The sequence below is a fragment of the Eriocheir sinensis genome, chromosome 57 (assembly GCF_024679095.1).
Source record: "Eriocheir sinensis breed Jianghai 21 chromosome 57, ASM2467909v1, whole genome shotgun sequence".
Lineage (NCBI taxonomy): Eukaryota > Metazoa > Arthropoda > Malacostraca > Decapoda > Varunidae > Eriocheir > Eriocheir sinensis.
In genome coordinates this window covers 9,349,029-9,363,617 of record NC_066565.1, presented here as the reverse complement: position 1 = coordinate 9,363,617, position 14,589 = coordinate 9,349,029, and the positions used below count along the sequence as shown (strand labels likewise).

The 14,589-nt window shown below is 51.9% G+C and overlaps 2 protein-coding genes across 48 annotated transcripts in view; both read left to right on the top strand.

The window, feature by feature from the left end:
* LOC126984355 (uncharacterized) overlaps nt 1-14,589 on the top strand; it is a 227,601-nt gene that overhangs the window by 44,953 nt on the left and 168,059 nt on the right. The window lies entirely within an intron of this gene.
* The window catches only part of LOC126984846 (uncharacterized), a 262,672-nt gene continuing 258,395 nt past the window's right edge, over nt 10,313-14,589 (top strand). For 46 of the 47 annotated variants that reach the window (XR_007737948.1, XR_007737977.1, XR_007737973.1 and 43 more), the window contains exon 1: nt 10,313-12,307. The gene's annotated coding sequence lies outside the window, so the exon portion shown is untranslated. The remainder of the gene's footprint in view (nt 12,308-14,589) is intronic. The other variant, XM_050839051.1, reaches the window with a different exon arrangement.

Below are 14,589 nucleotides of genomic sequence, written 5' to 3'. Positions count from 1 at the left end.
CAGCACACCAATACCACATGGGAAACACTCCACTATCCACCACAGAGGCAGAGAAAGACCTGGGAGTGTATGTTACCAGGCTACTAGTGAAGGGACATCCAGCACACCAATACCACATGGGAAACATTCCACTATCCACCACAGAGGCAGAGAAAGACCTGGGAGTGTATGTTTCCAGGCTACCAGTGAAGGGATATCCAGCACACCAAACATGGGAAACACTCCACTATCCACCAAAGAGGCAGAGAAAGACCTGGGAGTGTATGTTTCCAGGCTACCAGTGAGGGGATATCCAGCACACCAATACCACATGGAAAACACTCCACTATCCACCACAGAGGCAGAGGAAGGCCTGGGAGTATAATTATTTTACCAGGCTACCAGTGAAGGCAAAATCCGTGCCAATTGCAGCGGACGGGTTAAGAAATATATATCCATATAGCATTTTGAAGAGTTAGATTTTTTTTTTTTTTTTTTTTACATGTGGCCTACAGCGCCGGTAGGCTAATCCATATGAGCCTGATGGTCGGCCCTAGCCCGTCATGGCGCAGGCAATTGTTTATAGTGGCGCCATTATTATTATTGGCTCATGCTGCCCCCCGGAGCTCATTCTTGATTCCACTTGTGCTGCAGAGCTTCTTCTAGAGTCCGGGTTGATAGGTGGTCTTCAGGACAGCATGTGGGTAGTCTTAGGCCACTCGGCGGTGACTGAAAAATCCCAGGTGGTTAGCGGCGGATTCGAACCCACATCATGGACAACGCACCGAATGCGAGGCCGGCACGCTAACCACTCAGCCACCGCCTCCCCTGAATGCATGCCTTCATTTTTTTTTATGGTAAAGGAAACAGCTGAGGGCAGTAAATGAAGCAGGAGTCACATCACGGCAGCCATTATAAATAAAATTCGCCTGTTCCGCTAATGGGCTGGGGCCGTCCAAGAGGGCCTACTGGTGCTACAGGCAGACAGGGGATAGACAGGAAGCTGATGAGAAAATAGAATTCCCAAACCAATTCTGGTGTGTGTCTGTATGCATGTGTGTGTGTGTGTGTGTGTGTGTGTGTGTGTGTGTGTGGACTAGAACAAACAAACAAAAACATAGACCAATAGTTACATTAGGAAGACATACTCAAAAAGGAAAAAACTTATTCATGGAAACCAACAAGGAAAGGTTAGATACTGAGGAAGGGAGGAAGAACAAAGGGGTGGAATAAGATAACATGTGCTTGTGTGCTTAGAACTGAGTGTTGGAAGATCAAGACAGGAAGGAAGGGCATGATTGCAGGCTGCTGGAAAATACAATACAATACATTACGATAGATTACAGTATGGAAAGTATGTACCTGCCTCTAATAGTACATACTGAGGATGATATGTAGCTACTTCTTCCATCCTCACAATTAATACAGGAAGGAAAGGCATGATTGCAGGCTGCTGGAAAGTACAAAAAGATACATTGCAATAGATTACAATATGGGATAATAGTGTAGCTACTTCTAATAGTATATACAGAGGATGATATGTAGCTACTTCTTCCATCCTCACAATTAATACAGGAAGGAAAGGCATGATTGCAGGCTGCTGGAAAGTACAAAAAGATACATTGCAATAGATTACATCATGGAATAATAGTGTGTAGCTATACTAATACAGAGGATAATATGTAGCTACTTCTTCCATCCACACAACGAAGGCAGCATTTCCAGACAGTAAGTAACAGCATAATCGCAAACCTCTGGAAGATACAAAGTGACACAAAGTGAAAACATAATTGGAAGCTGCTGCTGGAAATTACGAAAAGGACATTACGAGATGAAACACAACAGACCAGCGTGCTTCCTCCTTCCTCTGAATTATGGCAAAATCTCTTGGACAGGAACAGAAAAGAAAATGACAAACTGCTGGAAAAATACAAAGAACTACTGGGAAAGAAATGGACGCAAGGTGATAGATTATGTTACGAAATGGGGAAATAATACGTGAACTAACTGTCCCTTCCCCTGAATAGAGACACATAAGCAAATGCCAAGGAAATAAAGACACTAGACCAGTGGCTCCCAAACTTTTCACATGATGCCCCCTATTGATTTATAAGAAATCCTCACGCCCCACATCATTTGTTACTCCTTCATGTGTGTGTGTGTGTGTGTGTGTGTGTGTGTGTGTGTGTGTGTGTCAGGGCAGGTGTGAGGATTTCTTGCAAAACTGCAGGTGTGAGGATGTCACGGCAGGTGTGGGGATGTCAGGGCAGGTGTCAGGATGTCAGGGCAGGTGTGATCATGTCAGGGGTGGTGTGAGGATGTCAGGGCAGGTGTGAGGATGTCAGGGCAGATGTCAGGATGTCAGGGCAGGTGTGAGGATGTCAGGGCAGATGTCAGGATGTCAGGGCAGGTGTCAGGATGTCAGGGCAGGTGTCAGGATGTCAGGGCAGGTGTGAGGATGTCAGGGCAGGTGTCAGGATGTCAGGGCAGGTGTGAGGATGTCAGGGCAGATGTCAGGATGTCAGGGCAGGTGTGAGGATGTCAGGGCAGGTGTCAGGATGTCAGGGCAGGTGTGGGACTGTCACGGCAAGTGTTGGGCCATCATGGCAGGTGTGGGACTGTCAGGGCAGGTGTGGGGCTGTCAGGGCAGGTGTGGGACTGTCAGGGCAGGTGTGGGTGTCAGGGCAGGTGTGGGGATGTCAGGGCAGGTGTGGGATGTCAGGGCAGGTGTCAGGATGTCATGGGCAGGTGTGGGATGTCAGGGCAGGTGTGGGATGTCAGGGCAGGTGTGGGATGTCAGGGCAGGTGTGGGATGTCAGGGCAGGTGTGGGATGTCAGGGCAGGTGTGGGATGTCAGGGCAGGTGTGGGATGTCAGGGCAGGTGTGATGTCAGGGCAGGTGTGGGACTGTCAGGGCAGGTGTTGGGCCATCAGGGCAGGTGTTGGGATATCATGGCAGGTGTGGTACTGTCATGGCAGGTGTGGGGCCGTCATGGCAGGTGTGGGACTGTCAGGGCAGGTGTTGGGCCATCATGGCAGGTGTGGGACTGTCATGGCAGGTGTGGGGCCGTCATGGCAGGTGTGGGACTGTCACGGCAGGTGTTGGGCCATCATGGCAGGTGTGGGACTGTCAGGGCAGGTGTGGGGCTGTCATGGCAGGTGTGGGACTGTCAGGGCAGGTGTTGGGCCATCATGGCAGGTGTGGGACTGTCAGGGCAGGTGTTGGGCTGTCATGGCAGGTGTGGGACTGTCAGGGCAGGTGTTGGGCCATCATGGCAGGTGTGGGACTGTCAGGGCAGGTGTTGGGCCATCATGGCAGGTGTGGGACTGTCATGGCAGGTGTGGGGCCGTCATGGCAGGTGTGGGACTGTCAGGGCAGGTGTTGGGCTGTCACGGCAGGTGTGGGACTGTCAGGGCAGGTGTGGGACTGTCAGGGCAGGTGTTGGGCCATCATGGCAGGTGTGGGACTGTCATGGGCAGGTGTGGGGCCCTCATGTCAGGTTTGGGACTGTCAGGTCAGGTGTTCGGCGATCATGGCAGGGGTGGGACAGTCAGTGCTGGTGTGGGGCTTTCATGGCAGGTGTGGGCCTGTCAGGGCAGGTGTGGGACTGTCAGGGCAGGTGTTGGGCCGTCATGGCAGGTGTGGGACTGTCATGGCAGGTGTGGGGCCGTCATGGCAGGTGTTGGACTGTCAGGGCAGGTGTTGGGCCATCATGGCAGGTGTGGGACTGTCAGGGCAGGTGTGGGGCTGTCATGGCAGGTGTGGGACTGTCAGGGCAGGTGTTGGGCTGTCACGGCAGGTGTGGGACTGTCAGGGCAGGTGTTAGGCCGTCAAGGCAGGTGTGGGACTGTCAGGGCAGGTGTTGGGCCGTCACGGCAGGTGTGGGACTGTCAGGGCAGGTGTTGGGCCGTCACGGCAGGTGTGGGACTGTCAGGGCAGGTGTTGCCCGTAGGGCCGTCATGGCAGGTGTGGAACTGTCTGGGCAGGTGTTGAGCCGTCATGGCAGGTGTGGGACTGTCAGGGCAGGTGTGGGACTGTCATGGCAGGTGTTGAGCCGTCATGGCAGGTGTGGGACTGTCAGGGCAGGTGTTGAGCCGTCATGGCAGGTGTGGGACTGTCAGGGCAGGTGCTGGGCCGTCAGAGCAAGTGTGCGATCGTCAGGGCAGCTAGGTGTGGGGCCATCACGGCAGGTGTGCGATCGTCGGGGCAGGTGTGCGATCGTCAGGGCAGGTGTGGGGACGTCAGGGCAGGTATGGGGCCATCAGAGCAGGTGTGAGGCCATCAGGGCAGGTGTGGGGCCATCAGGGCAAATATACGATCGTCAGGGCAGGTGTGCAATCGTCAGGGCAGGTGTGCGATCGTCAGGGCAGGTGTGGGGCCGTTAGGGCAGGTGTGGGGCCATCAGGGCGAGTGTGGGGCCATCAGGGCAGGTGTGATCGTCAGGGCAGGTGTGGGGCATCAGAGCAAGTGTGGGGCCATCAGGGCAGGTGTGTGATCGTCAGGGCAGGTGTGGGGCATCAGAGCAAGTGTGGGGCCATCAGGGCAGGTGTGATCGTCAGGGCATCAGGGCAAGTGTGGGGCCATCAGGGCAGGTGTGCGATCGTCAGGGCAGGTGTGGGGCCATCAGGGCAGGTGTGGGGCCATCAGGGCAGGATTGGGGCTGTCAGGGAAGGTGTGGGGCTGCCAGGGCAGTCGTGTGCATGGGGCCGTCAGGGCAGGTGTGTTGCCGTCATGGGGGCCTTCCTGTGGTCAGGGTCCGTCTGTCTTGCCCATAATTCAACCCCAACTTTACCTATGACACACACCCGTGTAATGCATTGTGCTGCCAAAACAAGTGTGTGTATTGTACGTAGGAGATGACAACCCCCAGCCTTACCCTTATACACTGCACTGCCAGATTCGTGTTGCCTTACCTACCTAGACATCTTACCTAGACGGGTTCCACGAGAAGGGAACCCCACAAGTGCCTACACGCCAGCAGAATACATATTTGTGTAATTACTCTTAACACTGAAACTATTGTTATGCCGGTGTCGTGCGAAATAACTTGACCGACAAATAATTAGTAACATCGGTATCTGCTCATGCGCGGCGAGAACTCGTGAGTATTTCGCACGTAGACGTGCGAAATACTTATCAACCTGCGAAATTATTATAAATAGCCCAGTTCGTACTCACACTGTTCTCTTTAGGTTTATAAAGCAACAATAAGTGTGTAGGGTAATAATAAAGTTTGTGAGATATAAATAAAAGCCTCCTCAAGCAAGATACATCATAATGAGCCTCTAAAGGTGCTACTTTGGCTTGTTATCTACGTGTCATGAATCTACTTTGGTATGCGATCTACACTTTATATTGCGATCTACGTGTCATGAATCTACTTTGGTATGCCATCTAAAAGGTTGATGGATGGTCCAGATCAATGGTTCCCAGCCTGGGGGCCATGGCCCCGGGATACTTTCTTGGGGGCCATGGAGTAATATGAAAATTATGGTTTTGATTCTTTTAAAGTCAATTTTCATGCAGTTTTTCTAATGCACTGCAGTACCTAAAGATAATTATCTCTTACATATCATTAAATTGGAATCTTTCCATATAGTGTTCTGGTCCTCTATAGCTATTGGCACCATTACACAATTCATAACTAGTAATAACTGAATCTGAAAAGATGACAGACACTGAATGGGGCCATGGAGATTATTATATTGTTGTGCTGGAAGCTTCCCCCGGCGACCATAGGCCTCTAGAAGGCTCCCGGAGACACGAGCAAGGGGGTGGGGAGCAAGGCGAGCCGTCCGCGCCCCGCGGGGCGCGGCCAGGCGCCAGGCGGGAAGTGTTGCCAACTCGCATATATTTTTGCTACATGTTCTTGTATGATCTAAAATATACTGTAACATTCTAGACTGTACTGTTCTGGATATATATAGGAGAAGAGGGCGAGAGAGTCCCAGTCATAGTAAGCTAGTGGTAAGTGAAGAGTCCGAGTGAAGTGTACTACTAGGGAAGAATATTAAACTACAGAAGCTGTGCGAAGTGTTTACATATCTCCCTCCCACGGAGTCTCCTGACGGCGACACGGAACCCAAGTAATACGTCCGGCATAACACTGGTGTCAGGAGTGTAGCCATTTGTTTTTTCGCCATGGAGACTCGTTCCCAAGCTGCCCAGAGGGACGACATGTTGACTGAACTTTTGGAAGCCTTGAGACTACAGGGGGAGAAACAAGAAAGAGCACAGCAACAACAAGAAAGAACACTCCAAGAACTCAAAGAACAACAAGAAAAAGCACACCAAGAACAACAAGAAAGAGCACAGCAACAACAAGAAAGAACACTCCAAGAACTCAAAGAACAACAAGAAGGAACACTCCAAGAACTCAAAGAACAACAAGAAAGAGCACAGCAACAACAAGAAGGAACACTCCAAGAACTCAAAGAACAGCTAGAAGATCGCTTCACAGGATTACAGCTACAGCTAAAAGCAGTACAAGATGGAAGTGAGTCAGTGCGAAGAGAAATGACTGATGTGACCACGAACTTGGGACAACGCCTGATAGAAGTGGAGAAAGAACACACAAATCTTCAACAAGAGATGGAGGTGGTACGGGAGACGACACACAAAGAAATATTAGAAGTAAGTGACAGAGTGAAGGCCCTTGAAGACTGCTTGGCTGGAAACGGACAGCCAGTGCCTGCAGGGGCTAGTTGTACCCAAGATGCTTCTCCTACGCAAGTCCGGGGTAGTTTGAGCCCTGTTTCGCCTGAGTTTATCCCCGCAAGAAGTTCCGCCAGCCCCATGAATCTGCTGGGTTCGCCTGTTAGAAAGAAGCCTCAGGAGTTTGATGGGAAGGTCTCCTGGGAGGCTTACCGCGCTCAGTTTGAGCTGTTGGCAGCTCGGAACGGATGGGATGACCAAGAGTGCGCGGTACAGCTGGCCACTAGCCTGAAAGGGGCGGCGCTGGAGGTCCTTGCTCAGCTCGACAATGCGACAAAGGGCAGCTACAGCGGGCTGGCACAGGCGCTGGAGCAACGATATGGGACCAAGCACCAGAACGAGCTCTTCAGGGTTAGGTTCAGAACCCGCAACAGGAGGCGCGGCGAGTCTCTTCAGGAACTCGCTCAGGACCTTGAGAGCATGGCGCACAAGGCATACCCAGGTGCCACCCCTGACCTGCTGACGGTTTTGCTGCGTGATCAATTCATCGATGCCCTGGACAGCCCTCAGCTGAAGATACAAGTGAACCAAGCTAAGCCAACATCAATGCAGGAAGCTCTGGCACGTGCCATGGAGTTTGAGTCCTTTGTTAGGTCTAGCTTGTCAAGCTTCAGGGACGACTCGACTTCTGGCTTTAGGGCACGAAAGGGCGCTGTCAGCGACACAGACAGGTTCCAAGGAACGTGCTGGTACTGCGAGAAGGTTGGGCACAAGGAGAACGAATGCTATAAGAGGAAGAAGGAATATGAAGGTGGCGCTAAGAAGAAGCCCAGAGAAGGACCCAAGTGCTGGACCTGTGGAGAAAAGGGGCACTAGAAGAATGAGTGTCGGAAAAATGTGCCCCCAACGAGGGACCACCACTCGGGAAACTAAGAAGGACTGGTTCACGGGGGCAATAACCAGTCTGTCCTGTACATGCCCCGAAGATATCAATGTGCAGGAGAACCACCATGACGAGCTGCCAAGTGGAGGGCAAGGTTGACGGAGTGTTGTGGCCTGTGGTCGTCGACACTGGCTCGGAACGCACATTGGTGCGGTCTGACGTGGTGAGTCATCGTCGGCTTCCTAAGACGTCGCATCGACTGTGCGGAGTCACTGGACACTATGCAGAGCTCAGAGGCCCAGTGGACGTGAAGTTTGAGCTCGGAGGAAAGGAAGAGTCCCTCTCTGTGTACGTGGCTAACATGGACGACCCCTGTATCCTAGGTATGGATTATCTTGTCTCCCACAGGTGCGAGCTGGACTTTCGCGCTAAGCAGCTGACTGTAGGAGGAAGGAGGGTGCCACTGACGACTGTGAACAAGGAAGACCTGCCAGTGACGGTCAAGCGCACCACCATTATCCCTGCGAGGTCGGAGATGCTGTTACCCTGTCAAATTACGGGTGCCCCCCCGGCTAGCCTGTGTGTGGTAGAGAGTGGAAGTCGATGTCCGGTAGAAGACGGGGTGATTGTAGGCAGTACTCTGGTAGACCCTGCTGCAGCGGAAGTGCCTGTCGTCGTGGCCAATGTCTCCTTCAGTCCAAAGAAAATAGAACAAGGGACCATGGTGGGGTTGTGCCAAGAGATCGACCAGGAACCGAGAACCTGTGTCTGCAGGAGAACCCTGACGAAGCCCCAGGAGGAGCTGCCCGACTACCTGCGCGACCTGTTTGACAGGAGCTCCAAGTGTCTAGAGGAGCCCCAAGTGGAACAGCTCAGGGAGCTTCTCGTGAGGAATGCAGATGTGTTTTCCACAGGACACCTGGACTTGGGGTGTACGGACCTGGTAGAGCACCACATCGACACAGGTAGCCACCGCCCAGTGAAGCAAGCTCCTCGAAGGATGCCACCAGCCCGTCGCAAGGAGATGGATGAGGTAATGGATGATCTCCGGCAACAAGGGTTAATAGAGCGGTCCAGCAGCCCGTGGGCGTGTGCTGTAGTGCTCGGCAGGAAAAAGGACGGTTCCCTCAGGTGCTGCGTGGACTACCGAGCCTTCAACGATCTCACCATCAAGGATTCATACCCACTCCCACGGATCGACGACACGCTCGACGCCTTGGTGGGCTCCAAGTGGTTTTCAACACTGGATATGAAGTCTGGGTATCACCAAGTCAAAATGGCGGAACAGGACAAAGAGAAAACAGCCTTCTCCTACGGTCAAGGCCTGTGGCAGTTTAAGGTCATGCCCTTTGGCCTGTGCAACGCGCCGGCCACGTTTGAGCGGCTGATGGAGAGGGTGCTGGAGGGACTTCACTGGAAGACGGCACTCATCTACCTCGACGACGTGATTGTCTTTGGCCAGACCTTCGAGCAGGAGATGGAAAAGCTATCAGAGGTTTTCGCCCGGTTTAGAGCTGCACACCATAAGTTCAGCCCGAAGAAATGCTGTCTGTTCCAAAAGGAGGTCCAATACTTGAGACACATCCTGAGCGAGGCTGGAGTACGCACTGATCCTGAGAAGGTGGCTGCGGTAAGGGACTGGCCGACACCCACCAACGTGAAGGAGCTGCGGAGCTTCCTCGGGTTGTGCTCATACTACCGCAGGTTTGTGAAAGGCTTCGCTACGATTGCTGCACAACTGCACCTCCTGACGAAGAAGGGGCGCAAGTTTGAGTGGACAGCGGAAACTCAGGTTGCCTTTGAGAAGCTCAAGGAGGCCCTCATCAGCTCGCCCGTACTCACCTACCCAGACCCCTCTAAGCCTTTTATACTGGATTGTGATGCCAGTGATGAGGGGATTGGTGGAGTGCTATCTCAGGCATGTGCCGACATGGAACGGGTTGTGGCCTACTTCAGCAAGAAGCTCACCCCAGCCGAGAAAAACTATTGCGTGACCCGGAAAGAACTCCTGGCAGTAGTCAAGAGCCTTGACTTTCCATGCTTACCTGTACGGTGCAACTTTCACCATCCGCACGGATCACGCTGCATTGCGGTGGTTGAAGTCACTGAAAAACCCTGAGGGCCAGCTTGCTCGCTGGATAGGTAAACTAGAGCAGCATCACTACACTATTGTGCACCGATCTGGGCTAACACACGGTAACGCGGACAGCTTGAGCCGGCGCCCCTGCCAACCTGAGTGTCAACATTGCCTCCAGACGGAAAGCGTCCAGAATATGTGCCGCCGCACTACAGTGGAACAGACAGCGGAGGTGCCATGGGAAGACTTGGGAAAACTGCAGCGGGAGGACCGAGATCTGAGACCAATTATGGAGTGGCTGAGTCAGTCGTCAACGCGACCTGGGTGGGAAGTCATCTCGAGAGAAAGCCCTACCACCAAGAATTACTGGACTCAGTGGGACACTCTTCGAATAGACGACGGGGTGTTGCAGCGACGCTGGGTCTCTCATGATGGTCTTGACCACTACTGGTCCACGGTGCTACCTGTGAAGTCCCGGGAAGGCGTCTTGAAAGAAATGCACGACAGCATCACCAGCGGACACCTTGGGGTAAAGAAGATACTGAGTCGCCTGCGCCAAAGGTTCTATTGTGTTGGCATGAGGAAGGACGTGGAAGAATGGTGTCACGCGTGTGAGGTGTGCTGTGCAAAGAAGGGCCCCAAGAAGCGTCACCGTGCCCCATTGCAACTCTACCAGGTTGGAGCCCCATGCAACGGGTGGCAGTGGATATAGCAGGAGCCTTGCCTCTGACGACGAACGGAAATAGGTACATCTGCGTTACAATGGATTACTTCACCAAGTGGCCGGAAGCCTACGCCATCCCTGACCAGGAAGCCACTACCATCGCCAAGGTTTTGGTGGAGGAGTTCTTCTGTCGTTTCGGTGTGGCTAACGAGCTCCATTCCGACCAGGGAAGGAATTTTGAGTCAACAGTCCTTGCTGAGTGCTGCAAGCTTCTGGGTATCAAGAAGACCCGGACCACCCCTCTGCACCCACAGTCAGATGGAATGGTGGAGAGGTTTAATTGGACGTTGGGCCAGGAGTTGGCCAAGCAATGCAACAATGATCAGTCTTCACGGGATCAGAAGCTGCCTGCGCTCCTCATGGCCTACAGGTCTGCCGCCCACGAGACTACGGGGTATTCACCGGCAAAGCTGATGTTTGGACGTGAGCTGCGATTGCCGGTGGACCTACTGACAGGAAGGCCTCCTGGAGAAAACCTTCCAAGGGACGCCTCCAGTTTTGCCCGTCAACTAGAGGAACGGCTGGAAGAGGTGCACCATCAAGTCCGAGGTGCCTTGAAGTTCTCCGGGGAGGCCATGAAGCGCGGTTACAATATGAGGGCAAGCCACGTTAACTTCAAGGAAGGAGACCAAGTCTGGCTTTACAACCCGCAGAGGAAGAAAGGACAGTCTCCGAAGTTACAGAGCCCCTGGGAAGGCCCTTACACTGTGCTAGAACGCCTCTCCGACGTGACTTACCGATTCCGGAGAACGGAAAAGACCAAGCCGAAAGTTGTCCACGTCAACCGCCTATGGAGGTACCACGGTCCGGGAAACTACACCTGGAACAACTACAGACACCCAGCAGCCGACGAAAACGCAAGGGACGTCCAGGACCGAGAGGAGGTCGACGACGACCTAAGCCTTCTGGACCTTTCAGCCGAGGGAGATAACCTCCCGGCTTCGGCAGATGTTCCAGGGACACCCCAAGAAGCGGACGACGACGAGGCGCACCAGGAGACAGACGCGCAGGAGGCACCGAGCAGAAGACAGAGACAACGCAGGCGTCCACAGCGATACGACGATTATTATGTTTTTGATTAATTCTCTTACGTTTGTATATAGTTAAGTGTGTGATCGGGACGATCACAATTAAGAGGGGGGGATAGTGTTGTGCTGGAAGCTTCCCCCGGCGACCATAGGCCTCTAGAAGGCTCCCGGAGACACGAGCAAGGGGGTGGGGAGCAAGGCGAGCCAGGCGCCGGGCGGGAAGTGTTGCCAACTCGCACATATTTTTGCTACATGTTCTTGTATGATCTAAAATATACTGTAACATTCTAGACTGTACTGTTCTGGATATATATAGGAGAAGAGGGCGAGAGAGTCCCAGTCATAGTAAGCTAGTGGTAAGTGAAGAGTCCGAGTGAAGTGTACTACTAGGGAAGAATATTAAACTACAGAAGCTGTGCAAAGTGTTTACATATCTCCCTCCCACGGAGTCTCCTGACGGCGACACGGAACCCAAGTAACACGTCCGGCATAACAATATGTTAGAAGGAGCTGATCAACAACTGAGTGAGCCTTACGTACGGAAGCCAAACTGATTAGAATCTAATAAGTTATTATTCACGAGAAAAGATGCCTTGGGTACCTGGCTATACAGTAACCAGCAGATAACATTATTTCGTCTGATGTGGAAATACATTTACAATTTGTATCGTTTGTGGTCCAATGTAGCGTGTTTGAGGGTCGTGCGTGTAGCGGAAAGTTCCAGTTGGCAACACTGCCAGGTGACAATAACAGCACGCGCCAAGGCCCGAGCAGCATCCCTTCTGGCCCTGCCCAACCAGCCCCCTAAAACACCCCAGAAGAAGAAGACGACGAAGGCTCCACACCCACGGGCCAGCGCTGGGGACCTGCTGGCCAGCGACACCCTCAGCCCCAACACTGCCAGGACAACACCTCCACCACCGCCGCCGGGAAGTCTTAACCTTCTCATGCAGCAGAAGTAGGTAAGCTGTCCTGCACAAGACAGGCCGCCCTCCACTCATAAGAACATAAGAACATAGGGAAACTGCAAGAGGCCGGGTGGCCTACACAGGGCAGCTCCAGAATCCCCCCCACTACTCACGATGGGTGAGGTGTAGTTACAGGGGTTACAGGTAGAGGCTTGATCCTCGTTATACCGGCGGTACTAGGCACGCATCCAGTACCCCGTCACCCTACTGCACCCACACCTCACAGTCTACTCTTAAAACAAGCTATCGTCCCTGCACTAACTATGTGATTGCTGGGTAAATCTTAAGAATCACCACTCCACCCCCTCCACCACCCCAGCCCCCCCAATCCCCCAAGACAAGCCTGGGGAACTGTGGGGAACCGGGGTATTGGGGGGGGGGAGCCCATATCACTGAAAAATGGCCTTCCAAAATTTCCCTAGAAAAATCCCTAAATCAGGAAAAATTCCCTAGTCTCGAAAGTAGGGAAAATCCCTACCGTATACTCACATGCGTGGGCTAATCGCTAACCAAGCATACCATGGCTAACCACCCCAAAACAGCCCTGAGCCATGACTCAAGGTCATCCGGGACTCGGGCTGAACAGGCCCGGGCTATACCCGGCCCTCAGCACGGCAGCGTTGGGCTACGTGTTCTAAAAAAAAAATAACCACGCGTGGTGGACCTGGTCTCACATGCGTGGGCTAGTCGCTAACCAAGCGTACCATCGCTAACCAAGCGTACCATCGCTAACCAAGCGTACCATCGCTAACCAAGCGTACCAACGCTAACCAAGCGTACCGTTGCTAACCAAGCGTACCGTCGCTAACCAAACGTTTGTAGAAAAAAAATATATGAAGACCTAGTGATGCTTCATACGGCAGGTAATGAATGCGAGCTATTTTGCGGCGGCGGCGTTAGCTCGATTAATCCCTTTAGGGAGCTGTGGTTTTGGTGGTCGTTAGCTCGATTAATCCCTGTAGGGAACAGTGGTTTTGGTGGTGGACGGCCAAATCACTGAAAAATGGGCTTTCAAAATGTCCCTACAAAAATCCCCAAAATCAGGAAAAATCCCTAGTCTCTAAAGAAAGGAAATTCCCTGACGTATACTCTTGTAATCTATTCCTATATAACGTAGTAGCCGCTGCAGCGGGTCTGTTGACGAGTGTAAGGCGTGTAATTGGATGGTCAGCGTAGTTGAACCCCCACCCCACCACCCCAATCGTAGTCGAGCAACTCTTGGGAAATGTCATGTTTCATAATTACATATGGTACAATACTGACGGTTAACCCGTCCACTTCTTGTAAGTTGATGCTAGATAATTTTTACCGAGTAGTTTAAGGTACAAAATAAAACAGATTTGTGACAGCTGTCATCCAGATCGAGCTGACGCTACTGATGTTAACTGACGCGGGAGTGCTACGTATGACCCTGGCCTCCATTTTACTCAAACTCCACTATAATTATCGTGCATTGAACAATATCCGTTTGTTTTCTGACACGTGCTTGTCACACCATATGTTACACTTGACACGCCCGTGTCTTTGTTGGACCCGGTACTGGGATAGTAATCGGTCCTTTTGTCAACCTACATGCACACCAATAAAGAGGTTAAATACTCAGTTAACACTTACTGAAAGGTAAAGTAGACGGATATTTTCAGGAGTGAGTGTCGGGGCTTCCATCCATTATGGCGGCTTGAAAACAACTGACTTCAGGAACCCACCGTTAGGTGCCGCCGCTGATACCCTCACGTAGTAACATTTTACGAATTCATTAGAAAATACAAATTGCTGCGGCATTAGTTGCTTTAATATAGAGAAAAAAATAACTTAAAACTCTTAAAAGACCGTTTTTTTGTCCGAAATCGTTATAATCCATGCGCATTTTGGATATTACTGACTTAGGAACTAGTTTGTAGGGTGCACTGCAAGGCAGGTATGAGGCTCAGTCTGTGTATAGAGGCGCTTGTTGTGAAACAATAACAATGGACTTAGAAAATCCAAGCCACCTAACTCTATAATTAAAGAGGCTTGCCCCCCTGGCCCCTCCCCAAGGTAAAACGTATACAAAAATGCATTATAATACTAATTCTTTCACGTGCTAAATTACTACGAATATTGGTTTGGAGTGGTTATTCTTAAGTTTTGCCGTTGTAACCCTCGACCCATTTGAATACTTCTATCAGATCTCCCTGCACTCTTCGGCTCTCTAGTGAATGTAAGTTTAGATGTTTCAGCCTATTTTGATATGGGAGGTTCCTCAGCCCCTGAATCATCTTGGTCATCCTCCTCTG